The 21,408-nt window shown below is 46.5% G+C and overlaps 1 protein-coding gene across 9 annotated transcripts in view; it reads right to left on the bottom strand.

Moving 5' to 3' along the window:
• Positions 1-21,408, bottom strand: part of DGLUCY (D-glutamate cyclase) — a 164,550-nt gene that overhangs the window by 105,583 nt on the left and 37,559 nt on the right. For 5 of the 9 annotated variants that reach the window (XR_010130815.1, XM_063698116.1, XM_063698115.1 and 2 more), the window contains exon 1: positions 3,707-3,873. The exons of 1 other annotated variant lie outside the window; for it this stretch is intronic. The gene's annotated coding sequence lies outside the window, so the exon portion shown is untranslated. Of the gene's footprint in view, positions 1-3,240; positions 3,570-3,706; positions 3,874-3,952; positions 4,174-21,408 lie in introns of those variants that run through there. 3 more of the 9 variants (XM_063698118.1, XM_063698119.1, XM_063698117.1) reach the window with 2 other exon arrangements.

Here is a 21,408-nt window from a genome sequence, read left to right as displayed (position 1 = left end):
GAATCGCTTGAACCCGGGAGGTGGAGGGTGCAGTGAGCCAAGATCATCCCACTGTACTCTAGCCTGGACAACAGAGTGAGACTCCATCTAAAAAAAAAAGGCGGGGCAGGGGGGCGGGGAGAATTTACCATTCATTCTCTCTGAAGCCTGCTACCTCGAAGCTTCATCTACATAACAAGAACCTTGGCCCTTGGCTTCCACAACCCTTTTTATCTTGAATCCAAGCATTTCTTCCTGCTAACTTCAACTTTAGGCAAAGCTTAACTCATTTAACTAATTACCAATTGGGAAATCTTTGAATCTACCTATGACCTGAATACCTCAATTCTGGACTGAACCAATCAAACCAATGTGTACTTCACATGTATTGATTGATGTCTATGTCTTCCTAAACTGCATAAAACCAAGCTGTATCCCAACCATGTTAGGCACATCTTCTCAGGACCTCCAGGGTCCTCATGTTTGCCTCAGAATAAGTCTCTTCAAATATTTTACAGTTTGGCTTGTGTGTGTGTGTGTGTGTGTGTGTGTGTCAACAAAAGCTTACTGTGTGTGTGTGTGTGTGTGTGTGTGTGTGTGTGTGTGTGTGTCAACAAAAGCTTACTCTGTGCCAGGCATTATTCTAAACACTTTTCATGTATACTATGTCATTTAATCCATACAACACTCCCTAGATGAGGGCTGTTATCCCTATTTTACAGAAAAGGAAGCACAGGAAGATTCAGTACTTTGCCTAAAGACTCACAGGTATTGAGTGGCCAAACCAGCAGTCAAGCCCAAGTGTCAGAGGCTTTCAAACCAGAGCCACTCCATCTTGAACAGGGGCTGGGTAAAATAAGGCTGAAACTTACTGGGCTGCATTCCCAGGAACTTAGGCATTCCTAGTCACAGGATGAGATAGGAGGTAGGCACAAGATACAGGTCACAAAGACCCTGCTGATAAAACACTTGGTGGTAAAGAAACCAGCCAAAACCAAGATAGCAATGAAAGTGACCTCTGGTCGTCCTCACTGCTTATTATACACTAACCATAATGCATTAGCATGCAAAAGACACTCCCTCCAGCACCATGACAGTTTACAAATGCCATGGCAATGTCTGGAAATTACCTTATATTGTGTAAAGAGGAGAGAAACCCTCAGTTCCAGGAATTGCCCACCCGTTTCCTGGAACACTCATGAATAATCCATCCCTTGTTTAGCATATAATCAATAAATAACCGTTGAGTATACTCAGTCGAGCAGCCCATGCCACTGCTCTACCTACGGAGTAGCTGTTCTTTTTTTTTTTTTGAGACAGAGTCTCACTCTGTCACCAGGCTGGAGTGCAGTGGGGCGATTTCGGCTCACTGCAACCTCTGCCTCCTGGGTTCAAGCAATTCTCCTGCCTCAGCCTCCCAAATAGCTGGGATTACAGGTGCATACCACCACACCCAGCTAATTTTTGTATTTTTAATAGAGACGGGGTTTCACTACGTTGGCCAGGATGGTCTTGATCTCCTAACCTTGTGATCTGTCTGCCTTGGCCTCCCAAAGTGCTGGGATTACAGGCATGAGCCACCACGCCCGGCCTATTCCTTTACTTTCTTAATAAACTTGCTTTCACTTCCACTTTGCTATGAAATTGCCCCCAGTTGCTTCTTGCACAAGGTCCAAGAACACTCTCGGGGTCTGGTTTGAGGCCCCTTTCTGGTAACACAAGTATTCTGGATTTAGATCATACTTTCAGTCACTATGCTTTTCAAAGCATAACTTTTTACAATTTCACACAGTCAAAAAGACACAGCTTGGTCTTCCAGAGAGCTGTGCCTGAATGTGAACCTCAACATTACTGAAGGACCAAGGGCAGTCATTTAGTTTCTCTACAATTCTGTTTCCTCCAAGACAGCATGAGGAGATCCAAATTACAGACTTCATGGAGCTTCTGGAAGGATAAAACAAATTCAAGTCTGTTTAAGAAATGCTTTGAAAGCTGTAAAGTGTGGCGTAAATGAAATATTGCCTTAAGGCAGGTTGGAAAATCCTTAAACCCAAAATAAGAAAATAAACTTTTTTTTTTAATGCAAATACCCTCTAGCAACTTGGCAGATCGCCTGGAAAGGCTGAGAAATCTGTCAAGGAGAGGGTTGGTTTTGTGTATCTGCCATGCTCCACTGAAAAAGGGAGATATTAATTGAAATTAATTGAAAGAGCATATACCTGTGCACTTGGACGAGAATCATTATTATCAAACCAGGAGGAGCAGCAATCTGCATTGCCCACAGGAACCAGGCAGGTACAGAAGTTTTGGGGTGGGTCAAGGAATGCAAAGCTCAGTGCAGGAGAGGTGGGGACTTTGGCAAACCAGCAGCTCCAGCGCCAGCCGCCCTGCGGAAACGTGAGCCCATTCTTTCACAACGCGTGAAATTTTCCAAATTTCCAAGAGTCCTCACTCTTACAAATAAAACATGTCAGGGGCCACCAGTTGGCCTCCTGGGATCTAGCCCTCAGCTGGAAGTGACATCTGACTCTTTTAAGATGCTTCCTGGCTAGGTGTGGTGGCTCACGCCTATAATCCCAGCACTTTGGGAGGCCAGGCCTGATGGATGGCTTGAGCTCAGCCTGGCTAACATGGCAAAACCCTGTCTCTGCTAAAACTACAAAAATTAGCCAGACCTGGTGGCATGTGCCTGTAGTCCCTGCTACTTGGGAGGCTGACGCAGGAGAATAGCCTGAACCCAGGAGATGGAGGTTGCAGTGAGCTGAGATCACACCACTGCACTCCAGCCTGGGCGACACAGCAAGACTCCGTCTCAAAATGAAGGGGGGAAAAAAAGGTGCTTCCTCATAATTATGTACAAGCCACAGTTTAGCCTTCTTTCAGTTAACTCCACCCTGCCCTGCCCTTCCCACCCATCACCTCCTTCCCCTTCCTGCTTCCTCAGCTTCACTCCACCCCTCCAGCGAAGTCAGCTTTCCTTCTTCTTCCTACTCTCGGCCTCTCCTTTCCTTCTTTTTAGCTCATACTCAGTTACCTTTAAAGCACAAAGCAGCTCTCCTCCCCTGCGTGCCAATCAATGCCAACATTCTTCCTGCCAACATAATCTCAACCTGCTGCCCTCCTCCAGCACTGGGATAATTTTTGCAATTTAGTGTGGTTCTCATGAAAGAAGGTGGGTTATAGCTAGTTCGATCTCCCGTAGTAAAAGAGGACAGAGGGGAAGTACAGATAATCCTAGAGAAGAGACCCCCGAAAAGTCACCTGGCTCTGCCTTTAGCCTTGGGTGGGTACACAGGTCCAAAGCACACCACTGCAGTCCCCTGTGCCATGTTGGTGTTGATGCTCCCAGAGGAGGCTGAGATGAGCTAACCAGTGGCCTGGAGAAAGACTTAGTGAGGATTTACAGAATTCTGCCTCCAGCCAACGTGGGGGTGATCAGCCTGGCCGCTACCTCACAGCCATCATTCACTCCTCAAAACAGGGAGGGACCTTTGGGCCCTGCAGGTATCCACGAAGCTCTGGCCTGTGTGCCTGCGGCAGCCCAGAACCCCTTCCCCAACTGCCACCTCGATTAGCTTTGTCACCTCATCCCCAGCAAGCCTGTGGCTCAAAGGCAGTTTCAGTTTTACTTTCTTTGCCTTCACGTGACCTGGGAGTTCTCAAGGGCAGTGACAAGGACTGAAAGGGCCTTGCAGGAGAGAGAACAGAGGAGAAACACTACCAATACCTGATGTGTTCTGTCCTCAGGTGCTATCTGGCTTGAGCCAAGCCTTGACTTTTCAAGGAGAGGAACAGCTGGGCCTCAGTGGAGAATTTCAGGGAATTTTCTGCCTTGCTCACTGGTTTTGCCCTGCCATTGTCCTGGGGTGGGCTCCCAGAATACCCTTGGGCTCCTTAGGTGGGGCGGGGCAAAGTGGATACTGCCTGGGGCGGAGGGAGGGACTGTGCTGTGCTCTGTTGCCTTCTGACTTACTGTTTGTTTGGGGCGTCTGGACGAGGGCTACAAACAGTTCCTCCCTTTGTTTCCACGGCCTTGCAGAATGTGTGCTTCCCTCAAAAGGGCATAAAGGCCCCCTTTCTTCTGCTCGCCTGCGCCATAGGGGGTTGTTCTGCAGGGCTCGGGTCTACAAGCTGGGGCCAGCCCCAAGCGCTGACTGTGGCAGCTCCATCCGCTCCCACAGCCTGAGCTCACGTGGCCCATGCAGCAGCGTGGTCTCCTCCGCAGCCAGCCCGCCCCAGTTCTTAAAGCTGCAGAGCTGCTGGCAGCTGGCTGGACCCTGCAAGCCCAGTTCTCCCTGCAAGAGTTAACCTGCTCTCCCCGGCTCAACAGAGGGGTAATTTTGAAAAATCCTGATGCCTGGGTGACAGACCCAGAAATGCAGATGTAATTGATCTAGCAGTGCATGGCCTGGGCACTAAGGATTTTTGAAATCCCTCAAGTGATTCCAATGTGCAGCCGATCTGGTGAATCGCCATCTGTGCTGTTCAAACTTCAGTGTGCACTGGGATCACTAGGGGATCCTGTGAAAGTGCAGGCTTGATCCAGAAGATCTGGGGTCAGGCAGAGATTCTGCATTTCTAAAAAGCTCCCACAAGATGCAGCTGCTGGTCCGTGGGCCACACTGTGAATAGCAAGGGTGATGTTTTGAGCTTGGATCTGCATTCTGCCACCCACATTTAGAGGTCTTGGTAAGTTTTTAGGCCTGTTTCCTCCTCACTTATCTTGCTTGGCTGCTCTGACGATTGACTGAGATAACAAGCATTATGCACTAGAACAGTATCAGCACTTAGAAAGTGCTCAAAGGATAGTAACTATGACCATGATTTTCTCCTGATGTTTTTCTCCTGCTTCAAAGCCATCAGGACTTACCTTTGGACCCCATACAATTGACCCTTGGACAACGTGGAGCACTGAACCTCGTGCAGTCGAAAATTCATGTATAACTTTTGCTGTTGTTGTTATTTTGAGACAGAGTCTTGCTCTGTCACCCAGGCTGGAATGCAGTGGCGCGATCTCCGCTCACTGCAACCTCTGCCTCCCAGGTTCGAGCGATTCTTCTGCCTCAGCCTCCCCAGTAGCTGGGACTACAGGTGTGCGCCACCACGCCCAGCTAATTTTTGTATTTTTAGTAGAGATGGGGTTTCACCATGCTAGCTGGGCTGGTCTCGAGCCCCTGCCCTTGTGATCCGCCTGCCTCAGCCTCCCAAAGTGCTGGGATTACAGGCATGAGCCATCGCACCTGGCCTATTTTTTTTTTTTTTTTAGATGGAGTCTCGCTCTGTTGCCCAGGCTGGGAGCAGTGGTGCAATCTTGGCTCACTGCAATCTCCGCCTCCTGGGTTCACGCCATTCTCCTGCCTCAGCCTCCTGAGTGCCACCACGCCTGGCTAATTTTTTGTATTTTTAGTAGAAACGGGGTTTCACCATGTTAGCCAGGATGGTGTCGATCTCCTGACCTCGTGATCTGCCCGCCTCGGCCTCCCAAAGTGCTGGGATTACAGGTGTGAGCCACCGCTCCCGGCCTATTTTTTTTAAAATTTGTTCATTTTGGTTTTGGTTTTTTGTTTTTGCTTCTTTTTCTCTTTTGTTATCATGCATCTTGTTCTTTTTTTTTCTTTTTTTGGAAGTATTCAATAATGTTGGAATGAGTGAGTGAATGAATGAATGAAAGGGTTAAAGTGAAAAGTGAAAGATCTCTTTTATCATAGAATCAAAAACCCCATGTCATGCAGCCTCACCCACCCAGGATGCCATCTCTGACCTGCTGGACCCTCAGGCAACGCTCTGCGAAGGTCCATAATGACCACAGCTACCCATCATGTGTGTTCTCCAGCCCCAGCTTTCCTGCAGAGCCCTGCTGTCTAAGTTGCTCTGTTTGGTGTCATGGTGTCATGTTTCCAGAGAATGAAATAGAATTAATCAAAAGGTAGTTGTTAAATTGAGGCCAGGCTCACAAAGGAGAGAGATCCCATCTGTTATGTTAAACTCTTTTTTTTTTTTTTTTTTTCGAGACAGTTTCGCTCTCGTTGCCCAGGCTGGAGTGTAATGGTGCGATGTTGGCTCACCGCAACCTTCGCCTCCTGGGTTCAACTGATTCTCCTGCCTCAGCCTCCCGAGTAGCTGAGATTACAGGCATGTGCCACCACACTCAGCTAATTTTGTATTTTTTTTTTTTTTTTTTAGTAGTAGAGACGGGGTTTCTCCACGTTGGTCAGGCTGGTCTCAAACTCCCGACCTCAGGTGATCCGCCTGCCTCAGCCTCCCCAAGTGCTGGGATTACAGGTGTGAGCCACCGTGCCAGGCCATGTTAAGCTTTATTAGACAAGAGCCAAAAGGTGGAAACAACTTGTGTCTATCAACAGATGAGTAGGTAAACAACATGTGATACATACATACAGTGGAATACAATTCAGCCACAAAAAGGAATGAAATTCCTATACATGCTACAACATGGATGAAACTTGAAGGCTGTATGGTCTGAATGTCTGTATTCCTCCAAAATTCATACATTGACATTTGTATGTTGAGCCCTAATGATGGCATTGAGGCCCCAAAGAACTGCCTTGTTTCTTCCACCTTGTGAGGACACAGCCAGAAGGCACCATCTATGAATCAGAAAGTAGGCCCTCGCTAAGATCTGAGAGTGATAGCCTAGTAAGTTTTTAAAAATATAAATAAAGGCTGGGCACAGTGACTCATGCCTGTAATCCCAGTACTTTGGGAGGCCAAGGTGGGTGGATCACAAGGTCAGGAGATTGAGGCCATCCTGGCCAACATGGTGAAACCAGGTCTCTACTAAAAATACAAAAATTAGCTGGGTGTGGTAGTGTGTGCTTGTAATCCCAGCTACTTGGGAGGATGAGGCAGGAAAATCGCTTGAATCTGGAAGGCAGAGGTTGCAGTGAGCTGAGATGGTGCCACTGCACTCCAGCCTGGCCACGGAGTGAGACTCCATCTCAAAAAAAAAAATATATATATATATATATATAGAGAGAGAGAGAGAGAGATAGATAGATATATAGATATATATAGATACACACACACACACACACACACACATATATATATACATAAATAAAAAGAAAAGGGGCCCTCGCCAAACATTATCTACTGGCACCTTGATCCTGGACTTCTCAATCTCCAGAACAGTGAGAAATAAATTTCTGTTGTTTATAAGCCACCCTATTAATGGTATTTTGTTCTAGCAGCCTTAACAGACTGAGACAAAAACGTTAAGCCAACTGAAATCAGCCAGACACACAAAAAAATATTATATGATCTCACTTATATGAAGTACCTGGAGTTAGGCAAATTCATAGAGACAAAAGTAGAACAGCAGTTACCAAAGGCTGGCAGAAGGAGAACGAGGAGTTACTGAAATGAAGAAGTTCTGGAGATGGTTAGTGATGATGGTGGCATACCATTGTGAATGTACTTAATGCCACCAAATTTTACACTTAAAAATGATTCAATTTTATGTTATGCATATTTTACTACAATGAAAAAACTTGATTAGAAACCCAAACTATTGGCCGGGCACAGTGGCTCACACCTGTAATCTCAAAACTTTGGGAGGTTGAGGTAGGCAGATTGCTTGAGGTCAGATCAGGAGTTCGAGACCAGCCTGGCCAACATGGAGTACCCTTGTCTCTACTAAAAATACAAAAATTATCCGGGCATGGTGGCGGGCGCCTGTAGTCCCAGCTACCAGGGAGGCTGAGGCATGAGAATCTCTCGAACCCTGGAGGTGGAGGTTGCAGTGAACTGAGATTGCACCACTGCACTCAAGCCTGGGTGACAGAGCGAGACTGTCTCCAAAAAAAAAAAAAAGAAAGAAAAAGAAACCGAGCAGAGCTTGGAGGATTCCTTGACACCAAGCAGGGCTTGCAACATGCCTTAGCTTTTCCTTTTCCATTTTTTCTTAAGGCTTAAAGATGAGATGCAGAGCCTCAGAAGGTTAAACTGTGTGTATGGCCAGAGGTGCAAGGAATGTCAAATATTAATATTTACAGTTGGTTTCTTCAGTGGGTGAGATCCAGGCAAAATTGCTCAGGAAGAGAAATATTACAATATTCAGCTGGTGTCACAGTGTGCTTGGGAAGAGAAGCAATTGCTTGTGTCAAAAGAATGTAGAAGTATAATCAAGCTATTGTTTGCAATTGCTTAGCTGAAAAGAGGCCCCCTCCAGGGGAAAAAAAGAAAAGAAATTAAACCTAGGTAACTATTGTATGCCAAGTAATCGTAGCTATTTAAAAGTTCAAAAAGAGAAGGCAATTGAAGGGATTCAGTGAGCCAACAGAAACAGGAACTCAAGATGTTTTTCCCAAAGAGGTTCCTCAACCTGAATTAGATATGAAAGCCTCCAGACATGGTCGGCTCTGACAGTGGGGAATATTATGGACTGAATGTTTATATCCCCTCCAAATTCCTGTGTTGAAGCTCTAACCCACAATGTGATGGGTTCTGGAGATGGGTTTTTGGGAGGTAGGTAGGGTTACATGAGCTCATGAGCGTGAGGCCCTGGTCTGATGGGATCAGTACCTTTAGAGACCCCAGAGAGCTTCCTTTCTCTCTTTCTCTGCCCTGTGAGCACGCAGTGATAAGGTGGCCATCTGGGAGCCAGGAAGAGGAACCTCATCAGAACCCAACCACCATATGTTCTGACCCACTTCTGCCTCAGGGAATTACCGCCGTGTTCCCTGCAGCCTGTAGCCACTAACTACTGCTGATGAAAATGTTGATCTAGGACCAAAGCCTGGGGCAGGGAGGGTTTCCTGTGACCTTTCTCATAAATCATACTGTCTTCATGGTGCCTGGTGGCACCCAGCCAGCCACTCTCCTCGACAGTGCCAGGCCCTCACTACCTTTCTTGAAAGGTGAAGCAACTTGTCCCCAGTCCTAGGAACACAGCGGCTCTTGAGTCCACGCTGCTGTTGGAGCAGAGGAAAGTCATGGCGCCTGCTGGAATGGAGCCCACCCAACAGGGAGTCTCCAGAAGCACAACTAGGCTTCAGTGCAAGGGTTCCAGGGTTTGCAGAGTTTTCAAAAGTATATTTCTCAGCCACAAATAATACCATTGTCACGGCAGCACTTCCTGTTTTGCAAAAATCAGTCATAATAAAAACAGAAAGAGGCACGAGGCCCGCATTCATTGTGTCTTTTCAGTTGTTTGGGAAATGATGAATTCTGGGGGTGGTTTAGAGACAGGCAAAGACCCATGAAAGGCAAGGAGCAGCCAGCTTTCCTTCCCACACCTCCTGTTCCTATACCATGGGCCTGGGGCATCACAATCCATTTCCTGACAGGTCCTTGCTCTCCGGTCCCTTTCTTCATCCTCCACACTGCTTCTAGACCAATCGTCCCCAATATTTTGGTTACATCATTTATTTGCTCAAGATCCTTCAAGGGGCTGGGAACGGTGGCTCATGCCTGTAATCCCAGCACTTTGGGAAGCCGAGGTGGGTAGATCCCCTGAGGTCAGGAGTTCAAGACCAGTCTGGCCAACACGGTGAAACCTCATCTCTACTGAAAATACAAAAATTAGCCGGGCATGGTGGCACACGCCTGTAGTCCCAACTACTAGGGAGGCTGAGGCAGGAGGATGCCTTGAACCTGAGATGTGAAGTTGCAGTGAGCCAAGATCATGCCACTGCACTCCAGCCTGGGCGACAGAGCAAAACTCTGTCTCTGTCTCTCTCTCTCTCTCTCTCACACACACACACACACACAGAGACAGATTCTTCAAGGGCCTTTCCAGTGACCACAGAGTCAAGTCTAAAGACTTAGACGGCCCTCCTCTAGGGACTGTGAACTTACTGACACAGACTCTGCTCCAAGGGCTGAAACTAGGGTGAAACTAGTGCAAAGTTTAAGGGAGCACCAAAGAACTCAGTAACCAATATGAATGCTAATTTTTTTAAAATCAAAGTTACCACAAAAATTCCACGATGAACCCAATACCAAAATTTTAAACCAGGACAGGGACTGACCCTACACTTGTACGCTCGACTCCTACCTGGCCCTATTGCTTCCTCACTGAGCTAATCAGCCAATCGACTCCTTGTTTCCAGAACCACGAAGACACTTCCACCTGCACACATTTGCTCCTACTGCCTTCTCCCCTGGCACCCCACAGAAGACCAACCCCGCTCCTCTGCTCACCAGAGCCTTTTTCTCTTCCTGCTCTCATCTGCGTCACAAACCCTTCCCTTTGCTCTCGCTTCTCTGAGCTCCTCTCATTCTTATTGCCTTTCAAGGGCTTCAGGCTTCCTTGGCAGCAGCACCTGGCAAGCACAAAGCTCACTCCCTGATCTCCACATCTTTGCTCCAAGGCCGCATCCTCAGTGAGGCCTGGCCTGGCACCCTCCATAAAGTAGCTCCCTGTCTCGTGTCTCCCACCCCCGCCAGCTCCTCATCCCTCTGGACCTGCTTTAGTTTTCACAGCACTTATTGCCATCTGATATACCATTCCATTGTTTTCTCTCTAGCTATTCTCCGTCTCCCTGCGCTGGAATCTAAGCTTCACAAGAGCAGGTCTTCATGTCTGCCTGTTCATGGCTGAGTTCCAGAGCTTCCAACAGAGCCTGACACATGGCATAGAGTCAGTAAACATGTGTCAAACAGAATCTCTTCACACTCACTCTTAGCTGCAATCTCAATATATCAAGCAGATAAATGAAGGGTTTTTATTTTTTTATTTTTTTTTTGGGATGGAGTCTCGCTCTGTTGCCCAGGCTGGAGTGCAGTGGCGCGATCTCAGCTCACTGCAACCTCTGCCTCCTGGGTTCAAGCGATTCTCCTGCCTCAGCCTCCCAAGTAGCTGGGATCACAGGTGTGAGCCACCACCCCTGCAAATTTTTGTATTTTTAGTAGAGACGGGGTTTCACCATGTTGGCCAGACTGGTCTCAAACTCCTGACCTCAGATGATCCACCCGCCTCAGCTTGCCAAAGTGCCGGGATTACAGCTGTGAGCCGCCACACCTAGTGAAATGAAGGGTTTTTAGTTAGTGTGAAATAAGACATGAGAACATATAAGAACATTATATGTTCAAATGTATATGATTACTTAGAAAGGCAGCCAAATGAAGTGTTTTAGCTCGCTTGTACATAAAAATTTGAAAATTGATGCTATGGACACTTGTGGACATCAGGCACCATCTCCTAGCATCCTCATTTCACTCTAAATTTGCATTTTCCTTTGCACAAACTCAAGAGAATCTTGATTCACTCAAATAAGCAACTGCAAACTGTAACTGTTTAAAAATCAAAACTTTAAATGGGTGAATTGTATGGGATGTGGATTATATCTCAATAAAGCTGTCAAAAAATAGTTTCTCTTGCAACTTTTATCTGGGTGAATCAAGATTTTCCTTTATTAAACAGAGAGGGAAGCGGACACTTCATTACAGCCTGGACAAAAATCTATTAACCTGAAACAGAACTTCATGTGTTGATGATCTCCACTGTTTTGAAATTTCGCCTTCAATACATTCATAAGTGAGGTTTTTATTTTTGAGACAGAGTCTCGCTTTGTTGCCCAGGCTGGAGTGCAGTGGCACAATCTGGGCTCACTGCAACCTCCACTTCCCGGGTTCAAGGGATTCTCATGCCTCAGCCTCCCGCGTAGCTGGGATTACAGGTGCACATCACCATGCCTGGCTAATTTTTGTATTTTTAGTAGAGACGGGGTTTCACTATGTTGGCCAGGCTGGTCTCAAACTTCTGACCTCAGATGATCTGCCCGCCTCGGCCTCCCAAAGGGCTGAGATTATAGGCATGAGCTACAGTGCCTGGCCAAACTTAGTTTTTTAAACTACAGTTTTAAAATACAGTCATGTGCCATATAATGACAATTCAGTTAATGACAGACTGTATATACAACAGTGGTCCATAAGTTTTTTTGGGGGGGTAGGGAATGGAGTTTCTCTCTTGTTGCCCAGGCTGCAGTGCAATGGCAGATCTTGGCTCACTGTAACCTCCACCTCCCGGGTTCAAGCGATTCTCCCGCCTCAGCCTCTCCAGCGGCTGGGATTACAGTCGCATGTCACCATGCCGGGCTAATGTTTATATTTTTAGTAGAAACGGGCTTTCACCATGTTGGCCAGGCTGGTCTCAAACTCCTGACCTCAGGTGATCCATCCGCCTCAGCCTCCCAAAGTGCTGGGATTACAGGCATGAACCATCACATCCGGCCCCGTAAGGTTATAATGCCGTATTTTTACTGTAGCTTTTCTAGGTTTAGATATGTTTAGGTACACAAATGCTTATCACTGTGTTACAATTGCTTACAGTAGCAACTGTAACACAGTCACATGCTGTACAGGTTTGTGGCCCAGGAGTAATAGACCATATCATATAGCCTAGATGTGTAGTAGCCTCTGCCACCCAGGTTTGTGTAAGCACAGTCTATGACGTTTACACAATGATGAAATTTCCTAATGATGCCTTTCTCAGAACTTATCCTTATTGTTAAGTCAGGAGTCTGACTGTAGTTTAAAACATACTTTAAAACAGAAATTGGAATTCAAAAGTTTGAGGACGCCCCTTGAAGTGTCTCTGAAGAATGAGTTTCATAGCATGCTATTTGGCAACTACTGGTCTCTTAATAATTGGGCACCTATTATAGCTGCCTGACTTTTCCACATATTCCTCTATGTTGCTCTCCTGTTTATTCACCATAGGCAAGCTCTCTGGAGCAGAAATCCTGCTTTGCACGTCAGGAAAAAAATTTAGTACCAGGCCTGGCACAGGGCTCATGGTCAGCCAGTGGTTTGTTCTTGCTGTCATTTCAATGAAATAGAATTAAACACCTGTCTCGATGTGATCTGGTGAGTCCTCAGCACCTGTTCTTGAGTTGTCTGGTGAAAAGTAAAATGATAATGCATTTTTTTTCTTTTTTTGTGTGAGATGGAGTCTCACTCTGTCGCCCAGGCTGGAGTGCAGTGGTGCGATTTTGGCTCACTGCAACCTTCACCTCCTAGGTTCAAGCAATTCTCCTGTCTCAGCCTCCTAAGTAGTGGGGATTACAGGCATGCACCACCATGTCCAGCTAATTTTTGTATTTTTAGTAGAGACAGGGTTTCAACATGTTGGCCAGGCTGGTCTCAAACTCTTGACCTCCTGTGATCCTCCCACCTCAGCTTCCCAAAGTGCTGGGATTATAGGTGTGAGCTACCATGCCCAGCCAGTAATGCAATTTTTATGTAATAGAAGTTATAAATAAAAATAACAGCTAATATGAATTAAACTCTGTGTCATAGGATGCACTTGGATTTCCTCATTCAGTTATCACAACTCTATGCAGTAAGTGCTGTTATACCCCATTTCACCAAAGAAAAAACTGAGGCTGCCAGATCACAAAGGAGAAATTGTGGCTATAGACAACAGCGGGGAAGCTGAGAGCTGGGACTCCAACGAGGTAGTCAGACTCCAGAGCCAGCTTAGAAATGATCTGAAGCCACTGGACAGGCCAATTTGGAAGACAAAGGAAAGAGAAATCCGAGAGCCCAGGACAGAGTCAGGCAGAGGAGGAACCTGCAAAGGAATGGCCACTGGACAGGAGGAAAACCAGAAGAGAGAAGTGTGTCATGGAAACCAAGAGAGATGAGCTAGGTGTGATGAGTGTGGAAAGTCGTTTCTCAAACTTGGCGTCAAGGACGCTCTTGGTAACCTTGACAAGAGCAGCCCCTACATCCAGGTTTCTCAACTGCGACACTACTGACATTTGGGGCCAGATAATTCCATGTTGTGGGGGGCTGTCCTATGCATTGTAGATGTTCAGCAGTATCCCTGGCCTCTGCTCACTTGATGCTGGTAGCAACACCCTTCCCCAGTCGCAACAATAAAGAACGTTCTCGGCCGGGCGCGGTGGCTCACGCCTGTAATCCCAGCACTTTGGGAGGCCGAGGAGGGCGGATCACGAGGTCAGGAGATCGAGACCATCCTGGCTAACACGGTGAAACCCCGTCTCTACTAAAAATACAAAAAATTAGCCGGGCGTGGTGGCGGGTGCCTGTAGTCCCAGCTCCTCGGGAGGCTGAGGCAGGAGAATGGCGTGAACCTGGGAGGCGGAGCTTGCAGTGAGCCGAGATCGCACCACTGCACTCCGGCCTGGGCAACAGAGCAAGACTCTGTCTCAAAAAAAAAAAAAAAAAGAATGTTCTCAAACACTGCCAGATGTCCCCAGGTACAAAATCATCCTAGGTTGAGCACTACTGCTCTGTAGAGTGGTGGGCGGAAGCCAAATTGGAGTAGGCAGAGGAGGGAATGGGAGGCAAGGGAGAGGAGAAAGCTTCCACAGACATGCGCAGAAGTGGGAGCTGGAGGTGGGGGCGGGGACAAGGGAATGTTCTAAAACTTTCATGTATGTGTGTGTGTGTATATATATGTGTGTGTGTGTGTTTCATATATGTGTTTGTGTGTGCGTGTGTGTTTATATATATGATAAGAGATAGCAGAGAAGGACTGTAGGTTGATGGCAATGACACAGGAGAGAGTGAACGTTTGCTGATTTGCTGATGAAGGAGAGAGATATATAAAGAGAGAAAGACAGAAACAGCAGGTGTGAATTTCTGGGGTAGGCAACAAGAAATGGGATCCAGACTACAAGTTGCGGGATTTGCCTTTGCAGGAGTAGAGACATTTGCTCTGGTATAAGAGAAGGAAGAGAGGCCCTATGCAGAAGTAGATGTAGGAAGGCGTGTGTATTTGGTGATGGGGAGAGGAGGGAGCTCCCATCTGTTGGCTTCTATTTTCCCAGCCAAGCCTGCGACAGGGTCATCGGCAGAGCTGGGATGGAGACGGAGGAGGAGGGAGGAAAAGGCACAGAATTCTTATCTTGGAGTGCAGCAAAGCAGGCTAAAAGGAGAAGGGGGAAGGATTGCTAGGCCGTGTTGATAGCCCATTTGCAGTCTGAGGTCAGGAATTTGAAATGAGGCCAGCCCATGTGGTGTGAGAATTTTCTCTGGCAACTTCATCTGCTCTGGGAGCAGCATGGAGTGCGTGGATGAAGCCTTGGTGACTGGCAGCAGCTCCCCAGGCAGCCTACGGGAGCAGGGTCCTCATTAAGGACCAATCATTAAGTTGCTCTCCCTTGGGCCTGAGAGAAACATGGGGGTATCTTTGTACTTTCAAGATCAAGAACGGAGGGGGTGCCAGGCATGGTGGCTCACACCTGTAATCCTAGCACACTGGGAGGCTGAGACAGGCGGATCATTTGAGGTCAGGAGTTCGAGACCAGCCTTGCCAACATGGTGAAATCCCATCTCTACTAAAAATACAAAAATTAGCCAGTCATGATGGGGGGTACCTGCAATCCCAGCTACTTGGGAGGCTGAGGCAGGAGAATTGCTTGTACCTGGGAGGCGAAGGTTGCAGTGAACCGAGATCACGCCACTGCTGGGTGATAGAGCTAGACTCAGTCTCAAACACACACACACACACACACACACAAACTGGAAGGGTCCCAGCAGCATCCTCCAATCCCCAGAAGCAGATGCACAAATCTGCTAGAGCACATGCAATTCCCCATATCCATGCCCTGTAGAGCCTGTGAGCCCCTATTTTACCCTACCAAGAAGAAAACCAAAGTTTGCTGACATTCCACAGTCTCTCCATGGACACCACTGCTCCTCTGCCATTCACATCTGCCTCTACCCCCAATGCCACTTTCCTTTTGGCTCCCATTGACAGTCCCGGGGCCGGAGGAGGAGGGGGTGGCAGCAGGTATGAGCAATGAGACCAGGTGGAAATCAATGTGGAAAATTCTAGACATTATGATCTGCTTGTCTTAAAATGAGGGAAGTTCACTATTGGACATGAGACAAAAGGACACTTTCTCGAGAAGGATTTAAATTCACCCTAATACTGGACTTCATCCATCGCCTCACAGAGAACTTAGGAGTAAGACATTCCAGAAGCCTTGAACACTGATCACTTCATTGGAGCCTGAAAGTCAAATTAGAAAATCTCTGGTGATTAATTTTTTAAAACTATATTCACTTATTTAATATTTTTATGGTTTTTAATTTATTGATACACAGTAGATATACATATTTTCGAGGCACATGTGATAATTTGATACATTCATATCATCAAATCAAGGTAACTGAGATATCTATCACTTTAAATATTTATCTCTTCTTTATGCTAGGAACATTTGAATTATTCTCTTCTGGCTCTTTTGAGATCTACAATAAGGCCAGGCATAGTGGTTCGTGCCTCTAATTTCAACACTTTGGGAGGCCAAGGTGGGAGGATTGCTTGAGCCCAGGAGTTTGAGACCAGCCTAAGCAACATAGTAAGACCCCATCTCTAAAAAAATAAAAAATTAGCTGGACATGGTGGCACACATCTGTGGTTCCAGCCACTTGAGAGGCTGAAATGGGAGGATCACTTGAAGCTGCAGTGAACTGTGATCATGCCACTGCATTCCAGCCTGGGTAACAGAGCAAGATCCTGTCCTCCCCAGAAAGAAATGTACAACAGATTGATGTTAATATAGTTACCCCATTGATCTATCAAATATCTGATGACTTACTTTGACTCGACTCAAGAATGCATCCATAAGCCAATTTTATGATTTGTGTGGCATTTGGAACATCCCTGAAGTGTTAGGGTGTGACCCAGCAGCAAAGGAGTGCACGACTTCCAATGTCCTGGTGGAAATGTCATATCATTATAAGGGCATCAGGGATGCCTGCTTTCTGAGCATCTCCACAGTGTGGCAGCTGGCCAGGCTATCGCCAAGAGGCGGCCTAACCTCACACAGGGGCTCTCAAATGAAGTGAAAAAGACAAATATCGCATGATTCCACTTACATAAGGTTTCTAAAAGAGTCAAATTTAGATAATCCAGTAGATTGATGGTTGCTAGGGGTCGGGGAGGGGGCTAAGGGTGAAGAGTGGGCTCCTAACCAAGGAGCATGAAGTTTCAGTTAAGCAAGATGAATAAGCTATAGAATCTTCTGCCCAGCGTTGTACCTATAGCCAACAATGTTAACATAGTTACCCCACTGATCTGTCAAATATCTTTATTGACACCCATAAAACTTTGTTAAGAGGATAGATCTCATGTTAAATGTTCTTACCACAATAAAATAATTTTTTTTTTTTTTTTGGAGATGGAGTCTCGCTCTGTTGCCCAGGCTGGGGTGGAGCAGCATGATCTCGGCTCACTGCAACCTCTGCCTCACGAGTTCAAGAGAGTCTCCTGCTTCAGCCTCCCGAGCAGCTGGGACCATAGGTGTGCGCCACCATGCCCAGCTAATTTTTGTATTTTTAGTAGAGACAGTGTTTTACCATGTTGGCCAGGCTGGTCTTGAACTCCTGGGCTCAAGTGATCCACCTGCCTCGGCTTCCCAAAGTGCTGGGATTACAGGCGTGAGCCACTGTGCCTGGCCAAAATAAAATTTGTAAAAAAAGAATTCACTGGAGAGCTTGTTAAAACACAGATTCCTAGATACTGGGGGTAAGGCCCCAAAATTAGCATTTCTCAGCTCCCCAGGAGGCTGGTGCTGCTGGTCTGGGGACCACACCTTATTACCACAGTGGAAGAAGATGGGATGCTGTCAGGTTGGAGTTTGAATTCCAGCCTCAGCCAGCTTTGCAAGCTTGAGCAAGTGATGTCAATGCTCACCTGTAAAATGGAATCAGAGTATGGTACACCTTGAGAAGCTGTTTTGGAAATCAGAGAGAAGTCACGTTAAGTCCAAGGTCCTAAGTAGGTGCCCAGTAAAAGAAAGCAGTTGCTATTTTTGTCACCATTTTAACACACCTCCACAACTCACAGCTGTTTGGATTAGGCATTCAAGACAAGCATTGACTTAGCCTCAAAAGTCGTGAGGAGGTTACTGAATTGGTAATCTCTCCACCCTCTCTTCCTCCTCTTCTGAACACCCAGGCACCAAAATAGCCCCTAACACCCACCAATGCACTGCCAGCGATGACATTTCTAAGCGGAGGAGATAACTGATCACTTTCAAATTCTGTAATATTTTAAGTACATTATCTTTGAAATCTGGGTCAGGATGAATATTGAACTTGGGCTCATCAAATGTTAGAGCTGAGAGGAAACTTCGAAACCATCTAATTTTCTTTTCTTTTCTTCTTCTTCTTCTTTTTTTTTTTTTTTTGAGACAGAGTTTCACTCTTGTTGCCCAGGCTGGAGTGTAATGGCGCGATCTTGGCTCACCGCAACCTATTGCCTCCCGGGTTCAAGCAATTCTCCCGCCTCAGCTTTCTGAGTAGCTGGGATTACAGGCATGTGCCACCATGCCCGGCTAATTTTGTAGAAACCATCTAATTTTCTAGTTAAAGGTGAGGATGTCGAAGGTGAGGAAACTGAGACCTAGGGAGGGGTAGCAACTTGCCCAAGGTGGCACAGCAAGTCCAAGGGCAAGGGCAGACCTGGAAACCATGTGTGCTGCCTGCTGGCCCTGGCTCAGACTTTCACAGCCTGACTCTCAGCCCAACTGACCCAAAATGCTATGCTTTCCTAAATAAAAGTGCAGATCCCCTGGGTTGGTGGGGATACCCAGAACTGAGTGGGAATAATTCTCATTCTATGGTGATATTCACCTAAGGGAACAGATCAGAATCTCTAAGAAAAGAAGGGAGATTTTTATGCTTATCAGCGAAGGGCATTTTTTTTTTTTTTTTTGAGACTGGGTCTCTGTCGCCTAGGCTGGAGTACAGTGGTGCGATTGCAGCTTACTGCAGCCTCAACCTTCTGGGCTCAAACAGTCCTCCCACTTCGGCCTCTCCAGTAGCTGGGACTACACGTTTATGCTCCCATGCCCGGCTAATTTTTGTATTTTTTGTAGAGACGGGGTTTCACCATGTTGGCCAGGCTGGTCTCGAGCTCCTGACCTCAAGTGATCTGCCTGCCTCGGCCTCCCAAAGTACTGGGATTATAGGCATGAGTCACCGTGCCTGGCTAGTGAAGGGCATTTGTTTAAAAGTGTTTGGAAACTCTGACCCCACACCATGTGACCTCCTTTCTTAATCTGCTGTTCTCTTCGGTAGGTTAGGAAGTAGTCCCATTTGTTGGCCTTAATTCTTCTAAAGCTACCTCCTGCATCAAGCAGCCTCCTTTCTTCCGCTCTTCATCTTCTCCCATTCTCCTTACACTGTATCCCAAATGCAGAGACAGCTTGCTCTGTGCCCAGAGCAGAACAGACATCTTTTACCTTTACCTAACTCATAAAGATAAATAAGCTAAAGACCTATATCAATTAAATTTTCTTTTATTCCATTATTTTCCACTACTCAATCAGCCAATATTTATAGGAGCCTATTACTTGCTAAGCATTCATTAACTGTTGCTGCGCTTACAAGGAAAGTCCCTTACTCGCATTCCATAAATATGTACTGAGTGTACCGAGGATGTGCTGGCCATAGGCCACATGGGTTATTCAATGATCAACAAGGTAACACAATCCCTGTCCTCATAGAGTATCGAGTCTGCCTTCTAAGAAATGACATCTTTTTGGCAAGAGGACAGGTCTGCAGCAGTGGTCAGGAAGAGGCAGGTACTCATCCTGAGGCTGGAGGGTGGCTCACACAAGCTTGTGGGAGCTGAGTGTTAAATTTTTGGGAAGTTTGTGAGCCAGTTGTTAAATACAGCCATTATTATAAATTAAATCATATAAACATAATTTAATAAGTTATATTAAAAAGCAAAGGTAATACACACTCAAAGCTCATCACCTCCTAATTATTTTATTTTTTATTTTTGAGACAGAGTCTCACCCTGTCACCCAGGCTGGGAGTGCAGTGGTGCCAACACAGCTCACTACAGCCTTGACCTCAAGCTCAAGCAATCCTCCTGCCTCAGCCTCCCGAGTAGCTGGGACTTACAGATGCGCACCATCATGCTTGGCTGATTTTTGGTTTTGTTTTAGAGATGAGGTCCCACCATGTTGCCCAGGCTGGTCTCGAACTCCTGGGCTCAAGTGATCCTCCTGCCTCAGCCTTCTGAAGTGCTGGGATTATAGGCATGAGCTATGAACTATGGTTCCCAGCCACTTCCTAATTATTTTATGATGTTTTACTATCATCTCTGCTGTTAGGGTCCTTTACATCTATATGGTAGAAATGCTACATAATGGTGGCCTGTGGGGCATTTCCTAGCTCTGCATTCAGTGCCGTCAGGTTAACAGCTTGGCATTGGCTGTAGTGGGGAATATTTATATTATGAATATTGGCAAATGCTACAAACTAGGATTTTTTTTTCTTTTTCTTCCAGAAAGCTGGTTGTTAAACATTTACTAAAACACCACTGGATACAAGTGACATCATACAAGGTAGGAGGAGTCAAATGAGTAATTAACATTTGGAGGAAGAGGCAAAATTAGCTGGGCGTGGTGGCACACGCCTGTAATCCCAGCTACCAGGGAGGCTGAAGCAGAAGAATTGCTTGAACCCAGGAGATGGAGGTTGCAGTGATCCAAGATCACGCCATTGCACTCCAGCCTGGGCAACAAGAGCGAAACTCCGTCTCAAAAAAAAAAAACAAAGGGAGGGGAGGGGGTCCTTGAATGCCAAGTAGAGAGAGACATGGGGTCAAGGTGAGGGTGGGCAAGCTGTCTACAAGCCTGCCTTGTGGGGACTGTCTGTGTTGAATAGTTTTTGGAGGGAAACATGAGGCTTAACAAATAGCTTTACTGAGATTTATTTCTCAAACATACACATTCACCTAAAGTGTATAACTCAATAATTTTTTGCATATTCATGGAACTTTGCAACCTCACCACAATTTTAAAACATTTTCTTTGCTTTTTTTGTTTTTGTTTTTTTTGAGACAGTGTCTCGCTCTGTCACCCAAGCTGGAGTCCAGTGAGGCAATCACAGTTCACTGCAACCTCCACCTCCTGGCCTCAAGCAACCCTCTCACCTCAGCCTCCCAAGTAGCTGGGACCACAGGCACGTGCCACACCCAGCTAATTTTTGTATTTTTTTCGGTAGAGACCTGTCTCTTGACTCTTGGACTCAAGCAGTCTTCCTGCTTTGAACTCCTAAAGTGCTGGGATTACAGGCGTGAGCCACTGCCCCCAGCCTAAAACTTTTCATCACCCCAAAAGAAACTCCCAGACCTGTTAGCAGTCACTCCCCATTTACGCCAATCTCTTTTTTCTCCAGCCCAAGGCAACCACCACCAGTCTATTTTTTGCTTCTATAGATTTAAGGCTATTTTTTTAAGCTGACACAGAAATCTGAAATTGTATGAGTTAATCTTGGAGAGTGTTTCATGGGCAGCATGCCCTGTGCCAACCCAGCAATTTCTCCAATTTTCCCAGTGCGAGCTCAGTAAAATTGCCTCTTGACTACAGCTGACCCACTCCTTCTCAGTGGGCCAACTTGTTCCCTCCCCTGGGAAGGATCAAGGGAGAAAAGTTCCTACAGGTGAGCTGAGTGGTCAGCCTCAGGCTG

Source organism: Gorilla gorilla, chromosome 15 (assembly GCF_029281585.2).
Source record: "Gorilla gorilla gorilla isolate KB3781 chromosome 15, NHGRI_mGorGor1-v2.1_pri, whole genome shotgun sequence".
NCBI classification, from domain to species: Eukaryota; Metazoa; Chordata; class Mammalia; order Primates; family Hominidae; genus Gorilla; species Gorilla gorilla.
The sequence above is the reverse complement of the archived record's forward strand: the minus strand, read 5'-3'. Positions and strand labels throughout refer to the sequence as shown.